This window comes from Acinonyx jubatus, chromosome C2 (genome assembly GCF_027475565.1).
Source record: "Acinonyx jubatus isolate Ajub_Pintada_27869175 chromosome C2, VMU_Ajub_asm_v1.0, whole genome shotgun sequence".
Taxonomy (NCBI): Eukaryota; Metazoa; Chordata; class Mammalia; order Carnivora; family Felidae; genus Acinonyx; species Acinonyx jubatus.
In genome coordinates this window covers 113654157-113667742 of record NC_069384.1, presented here as the reverse complement: position 1 = coordinate 113667742, position 13586 = coordinate 113654157, and the positions used below count along the sequence as shown (strand labels likewise).

The 13586-nt window shown below is 38.4% G+C and overlaps 1 protein-coding gene across 1 annotated transcript in view; it reads left to right on the top strand.

The window, feature by feature from the left end:
- Positions 1–1864: 1864 nt before the first annotated feature.
- Positions 1865–13586, top strand: part of AGTR1 (angiotensin II receptor type 1) — a 49672-nt gene continuing 37950 nt past the window's right edge. Inside the window, exons 1-2 of the mRNA XM_015072540.3 lie at positions 1865–2119; positions 11335–11419. The gene's annotated coding sequence lies outside the window, so the exon portion shown is untranslated. The remainder of the gene's footprint in view (positions 2120–11334; positions 11420–13586) is intronic.

Below are 13586 nucleotides of genomic sequence, written 5' to 3'. Positions count from 1 at the left end.
ATAATTACAGGAGCATTTCCAAATTTCACTCACAGACTGGCACTGGTCGTCACACTGTTGAAAAGCTATTCATTCCCCCATTGAATTGTCTTGGTACCTTTGTCAAAAATTGACCATTAATATCCTAGAATTTCTGGACTCAATTCTTATTCTATTGATCTGTATATCAATCTTTATGTCAGTAAAACACTGTTTTCATTATTACAGCTTCATAGTAAATTTGGAAATCAGTAAAATGAGTCCTCCAAATTTGCTCTTCTTCTTCAGGATTGTTTTGGCGATTCTGGGTCCCTTGCACTTCCATGCGAATTTTAGGATCATCTTGTTAATTTCTTCAAAAACAGATTGTTGGGATTTTTATACAAATTCTGTTTAATCTGTATATTATTTAGAGAGTATTACCATTTTAACAATATGAAATCTTCCAATTCATGAACATAGAATGTCACTCCATTTGTTTAGGTCTAATTTAATTTTTTTCAATGTCTTACGGTCTTTAGAATATAAGTTTTCTACCTTTTTTGTTAAATTATTCCTAAGTATTTTATTTTTGCTGATCTGTGGTAAATGCAATTTTTCTTAATTTCACTTTTGGATTGTTCATTGTTGGTGCACAGAAACACAACTGATTTTGTATATTGATCTTATATCTGGAAGCTTTGCTGAACTTATTTATTAGCTCTACTAGTTTTTTTTTTTCACTGATTCCTTAGGATTTTCTAAATATAATATCATGTCATTTGCACATAAAAATACTTTTACTTCCACTCTCACATAGATGGCTTTTATTTATTTTTCTTGCCCAATTGCCCTGGCTAGAACCTCTAGCACAATGTTGAATAGAAGTGAGGAGAACCAACATCCTTGTCTTGTTCTTGATCTTAGATACAAAAACAGTCAGTTTTCACCACTAAGTATCATGTTAGTTTTTCACAGGTGGACTTTACAGACTGAGAAAGTTCCTTTCCAGTCCTACTTTGTTGAGTATTTTTATCATGAAAGGGTGATGAGCTTTGTCAAATGCTTCTTCTGATTTATTAAGATGATCCCGTGGTTTTTGTCCTTTATTCTATTGATATGATGCAGTCCCTCAATTGATTTTCAGTAAACTCATCTTGCAGTCCTGGGATAAATCTCACCTGATCATGGGTATTTTTATATGTTACTATTTTTGATTTGTTGATTTTATTGAGGATTTGTATCTACATTCATAAAAGATAATTGTTTGGGTTTTCTTTTTTCCTGATGTCTTATCTGGTTTTAAGATCAGGGCAATACTGTCCTCATAGCATGAGTTGGGAAAATATCCTCTTTTGTTTTTTGGAATAGCTTGTGAAGAAATTATACTAATTCTTCCTTAAATATTTGGTCATATTTTGTTCTTCAAGTTTTTCTATTTTTACAGTTTTAAACATGCAACTCTGATAGCATGCCCAATGGGAGGATATAAATGTCCACCCTTTCACTCTGTAAGCCTGAAATTAATCTATGGCATTTATGATCCACAACCCTATTGTCAAAGTTTGAGTTAGTCACAGGAAAAAGAAGTTCCCGAATTTGTCCTTTAAAAGTTTTCCAAGTTAAAAAGAGAGAGAGAGAGAGAGAGAGAGTAGGGAAACATTTATCCCGGGCATGAACTGTTTCTCCTGTACCCCCACTTCTCTTCCATTTAGCGACCCTCCCCAACGCAGGGCTCCGAGCCTCGTGCGCAGGGATCTGGTAGGTGACACTGGCGATGACTGTGGCATCCTCCCGCTTCCGTCAGCATCTGGAGAGGGAGGGGGTTGGGCCAAGAGGGTCTCCAGGGGCGGGGCGGAGGAGGAGAGAATGCAAAACAGTGCCTCATCCCTGGAACCTACCGAGCAGCAACGCCCCTCGCTATAAATTCAGAGCTGCCGCGTCGCGGACGATTCCAGCGCGCTCGTCAGCCCAGGGCCCCAGGCAGTGGTGGCAGGCACTGCGAGCATCTGTTTCGGGCTGGGACGGCGACTGATGGGGAGCAGCCCGAGCGAACCCCGGGAGTGAGGGCGCACCGCCGGGACGCGGAAGACGCGGGCGGAAGCCCCGCACCAGCGCTGCCAACTCGCTGTCCGACGTGAGCTCAGGGCCCCGGGCGCGGGTAAGTCGACCAGGACTGCCCAAGCAGATTCGGGGGCCGCGGGGCGGGGCTGGTCAGTTTCCTGTCAAGGTGTCCTCACCGCGGGTGCTGTGCTGGTGGGCTCCCGGGGACGAAGGAGAGAGAGAGCTCAGTTCCGGTCGGCGCCCACCGGGAACTGGCTGCCTTTCCCCAAATCAGGTGAGGGGCGCCTGGGTTGCAGGGAACAATTTGAGATTGCTCGCTGCGTGCCCCCAAAAGGTCATTCTGATTTGACCAGATTCTTTCGAGTACAAGCCAGAAATCTGCAGAAATGGGATCCAACCAAATAAACTTTCTTCCCGAGGCTTTTAGCTAACTCTTGTCCTTTAACCGCGTCCGGAGCAAGAAGCCGGTAGAACTCCGTGGGGCGTCCATTTAAAAGTTACGCTACTCAGAAGGTGAAGTTAAGAGTGTCCCCACCCTCCCCCTCTGCTTCCCAGGAAACGCCCAGCATGGCTCTTCTTCCCCTCACCCCTCCCCACAAACCCTGTGTGTCCTTGGTACTGTGCGCCGCCCCCACCAGGGACAAACTGTCCCACCTTCAGGTGTCCCCAGGTGCCCTCTGATTCATCAGATTGGTGAGGGGGAGAAGCTAGGGTGTCTCGACACCCCAATCTCCATAGCCCTGGTCAGTCCACGTTTGTAACTGAGGTGCGATTTTAAGAGAAGCTTCTGGTTGGCCCCTTCCCTCCACACCACCTATCTAGCACCCCATTCTCCAATTCTCTTAACTGTGCAGCCCAGTCTCTCTACAGCGCCAGCCTGCTACTTCTCCCCAAGACCTCAGCAAGTCTTTCCCAAAGTGTCTCCTGCCCCATCGTCTTTGGGCACCCAGTAGAAACCCCGTTATTGTATCCATCTAGGGCTTCTTTACCTAATCTTTGTTTTCTGGCGGTGTATCAGAATCCCACTACTGGAGCCCTCCAAGCGTCCTCTTCTCAGTAAAAGTTTGGGTGCTCATTTTCCCCTGGGATCAAATTTGGGAGTTGGCTATATTTATGTCTAGTGTCATTCAGAGAAGAGAAAGTAACAGTGAAGGATGCAAGAAATCTGGCACACACTGTTCTGTTTTATAACTTTGTTGAGCAACTTGTTTCTCCTATTAGGTACCTCATCCCCAACATGATTCTCTTGATAGACACCATCTGAGTGTCCTGGGTCCCCGGGTGTTTATTTCCTTTAGCATTAGCTATAACCCTTTTGTAAGTCTTCTCGAAGAAACTGCCTGCTCCCCCGCCTCCTGTAGTGTTTCCCTAGCTCTAAAGGCCCCACCTAGGTCATCTGTCTCAGGCTGTGGTGGATTCTGCCACCCTCCTGGCAGACAGTGCAGGGCAGTGCAGAAGCACAGGAAGCCGGCAAATGGAGAGACCCACTTAACTGGCTGCTTGCTTTCAGGAGAGTTATTTCACAACCCTGAACCTCCGGTCCCTGACCATAAGGTTCCCTCCAGTGATAAAATTCCTTGATTCCTTTTGTTTCCTATTTATTTGCTTAAAAAATAGTAGTCTAAAATAATTACCCTTTTGCCCATGCTTAGGACCCTCAAAACTCTCTAAATAACTCTCCTGGTATATTACCTATTCTGGAAAACCATTAGGTTTCCAGCGCTGGCTCCGAAAGTCCATCCCTCCTGATAATGGCTGGCAGTTCCCATAACGTGGTGTAAAGCTCAGGGAGTGTACCCTAAGTTGCCAGGTCTCAGCATTTGCTAAAGTTTCACATTTATGAGTGTCGAGTCTGTCATCTACTCTGTCTCTCCCTTTTTTTCCTGACTTCATTGTTCTTTGTGGCCATCCCGAAGCCTCGATTCCTGGTTCGGCTCTTCTTTGACCTTAAACTGAATCACTTGCTCCATCATCCAACTCAGAAGAAACCTAGTGTTCTTCTACTGGTTCCACTGATGCCAAAGAAAGAATTACCTTCCTTGAGATTTATAAAATGTCTTTCAGTCACTACATCGCTTTGCCAATGCTCCCCATCTCAAGAGTTCTGAGCTTAAATCTTTACTGTCATTCTCTAACCCTGGTTGTGTTAAAAAAAAAAAAAAAAAAGCAAATTTACAGATTGTTAAGGTTTCTTGCCGTGTGTGTGTGTGTGTGTGTGTGTGTGTGTGTGTGTGTGTTCTAGTTTGAGGTAAGAAGTGTGTGGGTGTGGGTGTGTGTGTGTGTGCATTTTTTGGTCTGTTGCTGCTGCTTATTACTGTTGTTGTTACTATCACTAATTATTTGCCCAATTCGAGAGGGAAAATAAATGAAAGAAAATTTAATCTGCTACTTATCAAAAGCCCAGGTAAAATACTTAGCTGAGAGGCATTTAAAACTAAGAGTTTAATTATATGGTGAATATCTCCATGTCCTTTTCAAACAGATAATGGACTTGCTACGTTTTGTTTTCAAATTTGTTACAGGGACCTAGACCAGTCCCATAACACTTGCATGTTTTGGCTGCCTGATGCAGGCTCCTGGCCTCTGGCCCCCCACTCTCATTAGTTTACCTAGTGCTTTGCCTTACTCGGTCATGACTGGGCTATGCCAGACAGTCTCCCAAGTAAGCTGGCAAATTAAGAATTTTATTTAGCTGTTGGAAGTAAATCCAAGTGTTGTGAGGGTTAGAAAGCTGTCCTGAAGACACACGGTGGCAATAAACAAATATAGAGCCAGACCAGTAAACTATGACAAAGCAGTCAAGGCCAGGATAGGAATGCTCTTCTCCCAGGTTATCTAGTAAACTGGGTAAATCACCTATTAAATTCATTACCACTGGAAAGTGCTATTATTTTTCTTCAAAATATGTCTAAGGGTTCCCTTACAAAACTGCCTAAAGTCATTGGATTACATGGTTTGTGTATCTTGTCATGTAGGTACTTATTAAAATAGTATGCCATAGTTCCCATAAGTAAAAGTAAGTTTTGTTCCATTTCTAGCCTAAATTTAGCTATTATTTTATATTTTATTCATTATATGAATTTTAGCTACCAAAATTCAACTTTTTGATAGCTTAATATATAAAACCATCTTAAATCAAATAGTCCGTTAGGGATTTAAGGTACTATTTAACTGAACTGGCAAATGACCACCATTATCCTCTTAAAGCTCTAAAACACATCCAAAATAAATGACAGCAAAAAAAGGAAAAAAAAGCTATAAATTTGCCAAATGTTTTATTAGTCAGTGATAATTTTAATGATATTTGACAAGTGGAAATAGAAAACAAAAGTTTATATCTAGAACAGTGATAGAAACAGAAGTAAGTGAATCTTGATATTAGTAGTTGTATTAACATTAAAAGTTTTGTTGATTTTTTTATTCCTTCTCTTCATAGCATATGGTCACAAGGGAAGAAAATTCCATTGAGTATTAAAAACAAAATCATCTTTCAAATATTTTACTAACATAGAATTCACTACATGCTGTAAATATTGTATGACTGCTATATTTTACATTATTCTTATAACTCAGTTTAAAAGAGATTTTATTTGTCTGGTTCCTAAATAGGTGCATCATTCAAATGTCTTAAGTGGAAATAAATGTCTAGAATTTGCAAATGATTATTAGAGTTTCCTTCATAGATCTAAGAATATTTTAAATTGTGTTGCTAGTATCACATTTAATTATTTTTCTAACATTTACTAGTTTAGAAAATGGATGAAGAAATGGGTATGCTTTGTTTTTCCTAATCACATTGAGCCTTCATATTCAAAGTCCTAGGTCTAAATGTCCTTAAAATTTAAAATTATAGATTAATAATCCTTCAGTTGGGGTGAAATTTTATGTGAATTCTTGTTCCTTTTATACACATATAAGCTGTTTTATTCTTCACCAAATTATGTTAAAACTTATTTAGATCAGTGGATTTAATACTTTGGTTAACTTCAGAGTAAGAATGTTGGAGTCAAATACATGTTTGTGTACTATTAAAGAGAGTTTATGATTGCTAATTTGCTCTCTAAGATGTCTTTAGCTATTTACCAATTAATATTAATCAAAGCTCCTCTTATCCAACTTGGGAAATAAAGAATTATATGTAGAAGATACTTACAGAGGGAATACTATGCATCTGAGTGATGTTAGATCCTTACGAACACATGAAAGTATAAAAATGGTCTTTGCCCTAGAGAGATGTTGGTCAAACTGAGTATATATTTGGCTATGAGTCTCTCCAAACATCTTAGTGCCACTGGGGTGGAAAGCCATTTAAAAATAAGCCTCCTTCTGTCCTACCTTTCAGAGCAGGTAGAACGTATGCTGGGGTCACACTGTTTGATTTCAGCCACTTCCATAATATCTACCACAACTTTCCCTTCCTTATGGGAGTATACCTCCTTTGATACTATGAACCACATCCAATTCATCTTTGTATTCTATTACTGAATGCTCCACACATCACTTTCTTGCCTGTTTGTTGTTTGTTTGTTTTCAGCTAAAGCTATGGAAAATATATTTTTCAGATCCCTATAGTTTAGAAGAGATATATTAGAGAGAAACCATTTGTCTAACCTCATTTGAGTAGAGTATCCTATTATACACAATAAAATGGCTTGAAATTGATGCTTTATTCTTAGTAACTGGGGAACTATTAATACTGTTTTTTTAGTCTAAAACAGTAATGGCAAGGGGGAAAGTAGAGAATAGAGTAAGAAATGGAGAAACAAAATAGAAGTTGAAATAGCAAATCAGTGGTTCTTCAGGCATTAGGGAAAAGGCAAGGCAAGCATATTACAATCACTTGGGATTTTAAATCTGTACATATTGTCTACACTTCCCTTATTCCCATTTTCCCTACTGAGAACCACTGTATTATAAATTAGGAGCAACCATCCACCATTGTCTCAGGTGTTAAGGCAAAGACCAGCCTTGTGGGCAACATGTGGGAACTTGTGAGAAATGCAGACTTTCTGACTCCACCCAGACCCATTGAAATCTGCATTTTTAACAAAAACCCCAGGTGATTCAAATGCAAAATGAAGTTAGAGAAGTCCAAGTGTGCATACAGCACCCAGGACTTGTTAGGAATAATTGCCTAGAGGTTATACTGGCTTTTTAATAAATTAACATTTTTACATAAAGCTAACATTTATTGAGCACATATAATAATATGCCAGACACAATGTTCAGCCTTTAATACTGTTTTTATATAATCCTCACAACATCCCTATGAAATAATCACTGCTTTATCCTCATTTTATAGGCTGGGATACTGAGTAATAACAAGATAAGAAACTCACCCAAATGTAGTAACTGGTAGAGTCAAGATTGAAACACAGGAATTTTGATTCCTGTCCTCTTACCTGCCACGCCGCACTGTCTGCTCTACACTACACTGCCTGCTTTTTAAGGCCAACTAATTATTTGAGAATTTATTTCACATTATCATTTGAAATCAAGTTCTGTTTCCCTCATAGAAAAAATAAGATCTATTCTATTTTAGTTGCAACATTTGCCTGTCATATTCACCTTTAAGTGAAATAATGGAGAATTCTAAAAATTCTTTCTTTAGTTGGGAAATAAATACTAAAATTATGAAAGCTCATTATTTAAAACTTAAGATTCAATATCTCTGTTTTTCTCATAACTTACCTATAATTTACTCATTTTATCTTTGGGTATTCTGATGCTATAAAAATGTTTTCTCTTAAACAAGTCATTCCCTACGTATACAAACTATTCAGCCTTCCAACTCAAATTATATATCACTCTTTCAGCTTTTAATATAAACACTTATCTACAAGCATGGTTCACAAAACTAGTCGAATATAGTTACTTACTAGTCAGTTTGCAAGCAAATGGTGACTTATGTTAAGCCAGTGACTCCCCAGATGATTCAGTCTCTGAACGATTTCTCCCAGTGCATGTAGATTTTCTGAGAGCTGTCAGTTGGATTTGGCCAAAAGCCTGTTGTTCTGACAGGGGCTCATTGATGTTGGTCAAAAGACTGAAGTGAGTCTGGGTTCCCTGTGATCACGTTTGAGAGGAGAGGTGTGTCAACAGGACTGAGCAGCTATAATTTTCTCAGTGATAAAGGGACATCCTTGGGAGATGGAACTTCACCAGCTGCTTAGATCGAGAACTTTAAGCAGCCCTAACAGTACAGTGTCTAATTTGTAACTTAAGGCTTAGGACACAACCAACCCAGGGCTGCCATAATGCCAAGCACCTGGGGCTTAGAGGGGCGGTAGTGCCCAGGAGACATCCTGCATGTAGCAGCAGAGTTTCTTAAAGCTAATAAGTGATAAATGATACAGCAGTGACTCTCTTATGACCTTTTACAGTCCTGCTGGTCTCAATGAGCCCAAATATTTGTGACTGGGGCTGCATAGAATCTGCACCAGGTTTTTTCCTAAACAAATTGAATGAATGAATGAATGACCTCACAGCATTTCTTCTAGTAAACTTTATACATTTATACTTTTATTATTCCCTTGACTTTTTGACCCAAACTCTTCTCGATATCCAATTCAAATGTATTTTACATGCTTCTAAATCTGTGTAGTATGCTGCTAGAACAAGAATGTTCCATTAACCCAGCTTTAGTAATCTTTCCATTCAAATGATGTCACTTCACATAAAACATGTTGTACCATGATGGATCCCAGCCCTTAACCTTCACACAGTTAATTGCTGCCACTTTATCAGGAATGGAAAAGAATCTGATGTGATTCCTACGTAATGATTTCTTGAATGTGTTGTGGCATTTGGTCTACTGAGTTAACAGAATACATTTTTGAGAGAAACAAAAATCTATTCTTTTACATTTCTGTTAGGTTAAGCCATATGATGTGACATTATATAGCCATTTTTACATATTTAATAATATTTAACGGCAAGGAAAGATAATCATTATAGAGCAATATATAAACATAAATCATGAGTGTGGTCCAGTGTGTGCGTGTGGGTGTTTAGATTACTGTCAAGTTGCCATTAAGGCCTTACTTGGGCCATTGGTATTCTAATGGAAACAGTTCTATTAGCACTGATTTGTGATTAAAATAACTGATATATTTTTTTAAATGTCTGCATCACTGTGAACCAGATAAGACTAGGAAAAATATATAACAAATCTTAGAAGCTTTTGAGGGTTATTAAGATCAAGGCTAAGATCAAAAGTGACTTTTTTCTTTCCTTTTTTTTTTGTATGTGCTTTCAAAAGTTCCTATAATGAACCTCTATTACTTTTATACTTCTTACTTTCTGTTTGTCTCGGAATTACTATTACTTTCAATCTAACCCACTCTAGATTTCAGATCTTTAGACAACTGCCATTAACTGTGTAGAGAATGATAATTGGTAAATCTGATACTTTCTCTAATTTTTTTTTTTTTTCCTGAGGGACACTAGTGCCCTACAAGAGTTTAGAAAATTAATATCATGGTAGTATTTTTAAGAGAGAAATAATCTTATGGGAAATTTCTTTTGCTATAACAACAAAACCACTGAAATATAGGGATAAAAAGAGATTCTCTAAGGCCAAAATCCTTCCACATAACAACATTATAGTAAAGTTGGTATACATTGTGGTTTAAAAGGTAACCTACACCACACCTATAGTCTTCTTGAATAACTTTTCAGCTTTAATAATATTCTTGCTGAAAAGTGTCTCCCAAATCCATAATGACAAATATTGCTTAATTTGGCTACATAAGAAAATTAAAATATTATATGGTAAAAAGGACCCATAAACAAAGTCAAAAGAGAAACAGGAACTTGAAAAAGCTACTTGCCACACATTACATGTAAAATGCCAGTTTCCTGAATGGAACGTGAGCTCTTTAACATGAGAAGCAATGAACAACCCAACTAAAAAATAAGCAAAACCCCAGGTGTGTGGGTGGCTCAGTCAGTTAAGCCTTGATTTCCACTCAGGAACGCTGACTGCACACACAGCCGCTTGGATTTCTCTCTCTCTCTTTCTCTTTGCTCCTCCCCACTCTCCCGTCTCTCAAAATAAATAAACTTTAAAAAAAATAAATATCAAAGGCCATTAATGGGCAAACTAGTAGAAGAATAACTACATACAATAAGGAAACAACAACAACAGAAAAAGCTCAACCTCACTTATAACTACAGAAATGCAAATCAGGACAAATATGTACTTTTCATTTATAAGACTGACAAAAAAAATTTAAGATTTCATAAAAGCCAGATTTGGGGTATCAAAAATTGGTATGGCCTTTGTAGAGGACATTTTTAAGTATCTTTCAAAAACTTGGAGTATGCAGTTTGCTTTAACAATCACATTTGAAACTTTTCTACTGATATACCACTTAAAAAATGCACACATATAAATAGAATCATTGACGCATGTTTTTAAGCAGCCAAAATGAGAAACTAAAAAAAGAAAACCTTAAGATCCATTAACAGGGGGCTGGTTAAATAAATTATCATGAATCAGTGCAATGAATACTGTATAGTCATCAAAATAGACGAGGTAGATTTATGCATATATTATAGATCTAACCATGTTAAGTTAAAAAAAAAACACACACAACAGAATAGTAGGAGGCGTAAAATGAAAAACCGTGGATATACACATCTGTATGCATGTGTATACATTTTTAAAAGTCTTAAAAGGATACACGAGAAACTATTAGTAGTAAGTATCTCTAGGAAGTGGATCTAGAGAGACCATTACAGAGAGCTAGGAGACATGTACTTTTATTTTACACTCCTTTGTAACTTGACATTTAAACCACATGTATGTTATTACTACAAAGAAAAAATAAAAACAGAAATACAGAAAAAAGATCTCTTTTTAAGAAGATTTTTTAAATTATGGTAAAATAACACTCATATAGGTTTATATTAAAAAGGATCATTTATCAAAGTTTACCTGTAGCTTCACGACTAAAAATCTAATCTATTATGATACTTCTTATACTAGGAGCTATGTCTACAGAAGTGTCTTAGAATAAGATTGCACTATTTTACCCAAAAACACTTTTTCTCCTTCTCCGGTGAGTATCTACAAGGGTATGAGGGAAGACGTCGACTACAACCAGGAAGAGGACGTAACCCCACGACAGACTGCCACTTAGTACGGCCTAACTCTACATAAGGAAAAATATATTCTTGATGTGGACCAGATGGTTTCATTCCCTTCAAAAATATTTTCAAGATGTAGTGTTAATACTTACTCTGTCAATTAAAAAATGAAAATCTGGCCATATTCAGTGAATCACACTAATCTTTTTGTCTTTCCAGATTTAATACATGATAAATTGGTCTAAAATGGCCAAGTTTTCATCTGAATAAGACACTGAAGCCATCCTAGAAGTTCTGCATCCAGGTAAATGTCTTACACTTATAGCACGGTACTGGGCAGTTGTTTTCTCTAATGTGTCAATAGTGGAAGCAGCACAACAAGTCACATATATCATTGTCTAGTGACAGAAACAGAGGATGCAGAAAAAAATGAAATTCCACTCTTATCTCATTCCTTATATGTAGCCTAAGAGCATATATTTATATGATTTTAAAGGTAAACCATGTTAGCATATTACCAAGATATTCATGTATTAATATAAACCATATGAGAGATTTGCAACCCCTCGGCAAGGATCTCCTTGTGGCCACGGATGGATTGCTCTGAACGGTACTCTTCACACTATGTAGGGCTTTAAGAGAAACGGGAGATTGTGTTCTCTCCTCAGCCACCCAATGGGGCTCTGTGAAGCACTCACTTCCAAAAGCCATGTCCAAAGACCATATGTCCAAAGAACATAAACCTTAAAACTTGATCTGCTCACCTTCAGAAAATCCAGATGTCTCTCAGTCTTATTTTCATGAAAGTTCCCCTTACTCCAGTAAGATATGGGGAAAAGGGCAATGTGGAGTTGGACACAAGGTACCCTTTAATCCCCACATAGCCTAGCCCTCCGGTAGGTATGAATCATGCCGCTGGGCATTACAGTCACAACCTGAGAGGGCAGCATAAGTAATCAGGGACTGCTCTCTCCATCCATTTCCTGTCACATGGCCCTGCCTGATATTTTTCATAAAAAGACTCCTGGATTTTCCAGATCAAAAGACTTTTTTCTCCTGACAAAAACTCAGCTCAAGGAACAAACCCTCAACTTCCTAAATTAACAGGGAGGACATCCCCTAGTCCCTCCAGGGAGAATGAAAAGAGTAGCTTATCTCCTTCTGAATATCTTGGGATTATATTTTATCAAAGCAGAAGATAGATAGGATAAGTGGTGGGTGGGTAGACAAATGTTGATTTTATTCTTCTTTGTTTCATTGGCAAGGAGGAAACAGTTGCCAGAAGGCACTCCATGGTAGAGTTAGGAAACTATTGAGGACTGCTTTAATCTTGGCGACAACCAAAATGAACAAATCAGGAGACTATAGATGCTGGCGAGGATGTGGAGAAACGGGAACCCTCTTGTACTGTTGGTGGGAATGCAAATTGGTGCAGCCACTCTGGAAAACAGTGTGGAGGTTCCTCAGAAAATTAAAAATAGACCTACCCTATGACCCAGCAATAGCACTGCTAGGAATTTACCCAAGGGATACAGGAGTACTGATGCATAGGGGCACTTGTACCCCAATGTTTATAGCAGCACTCTCAACAATAGCCAAATTATGGAAAGAGCCTAAATGTCCATCAACTGATGAATGGATAAAGAAATTGTGGTTTCTATACACAATGGAGTACTACAGGGCAATGAGAAAGAACGAAATATGGCCCTTTGTAGCAACGTGGATGGAACTGGAGAGTGTGATGCTAAGTGAAATAAGCCATACAGAGAAAGACAGATACCATATGGTTTCACTCTTATGTGGATCCTGAGAAACTTAACAGAAACCCATGGGGGAGGGGAAGGAAAAAAAAAACAACAAAGAGGTTAGAGTGGGAGAGAGCCAAAGCATAAGAGACTCTTAAAAACTGAGAACAAACTGAGGGTTGATGGGGGGTGGGAGGGAGGGGAGGGTGGGTGATGGGCATTGAGGAGGGTACCTTTTGGGATGAGCACTAGGTGTTGTATGGAAACCATTTTGACAATAAATTTCATATATTGAAAAAAAAATCTTGGTGACAAAAATGGGTACATTCTACAGAGTTCTGCCACTAGAAATCTTTAGGTTTGGGGGATTTTTTGTTTTGTTTTGTTTTGTTCTGTTTTTGTTTTTGAGGTACAGATAAGCTTAGAAAGCTGGGCTGTACACGTTTTCAGTAAAAATCCAGCTCTGGGAAAAGCACACTGAAATGTATGTCCTAATTAGAAAGGCACTAAGATAGGAAACTTTATTTTACATCCTAAGAGTACTGAACAGAAGAAACTCTTTGTCCATAATATGCCATCAACCTTGTTACGGAAAAAGCAAGACAGTAATCCAGGGGAGTTCCTGATAGAAATTTCTATATAACAGCCTCCCTTCTCCTGTGTTTTGGAAGCCCCCGCTTTCTAACATTCACACATTTATAGCAAAATAAATATGATTTTTTTGCT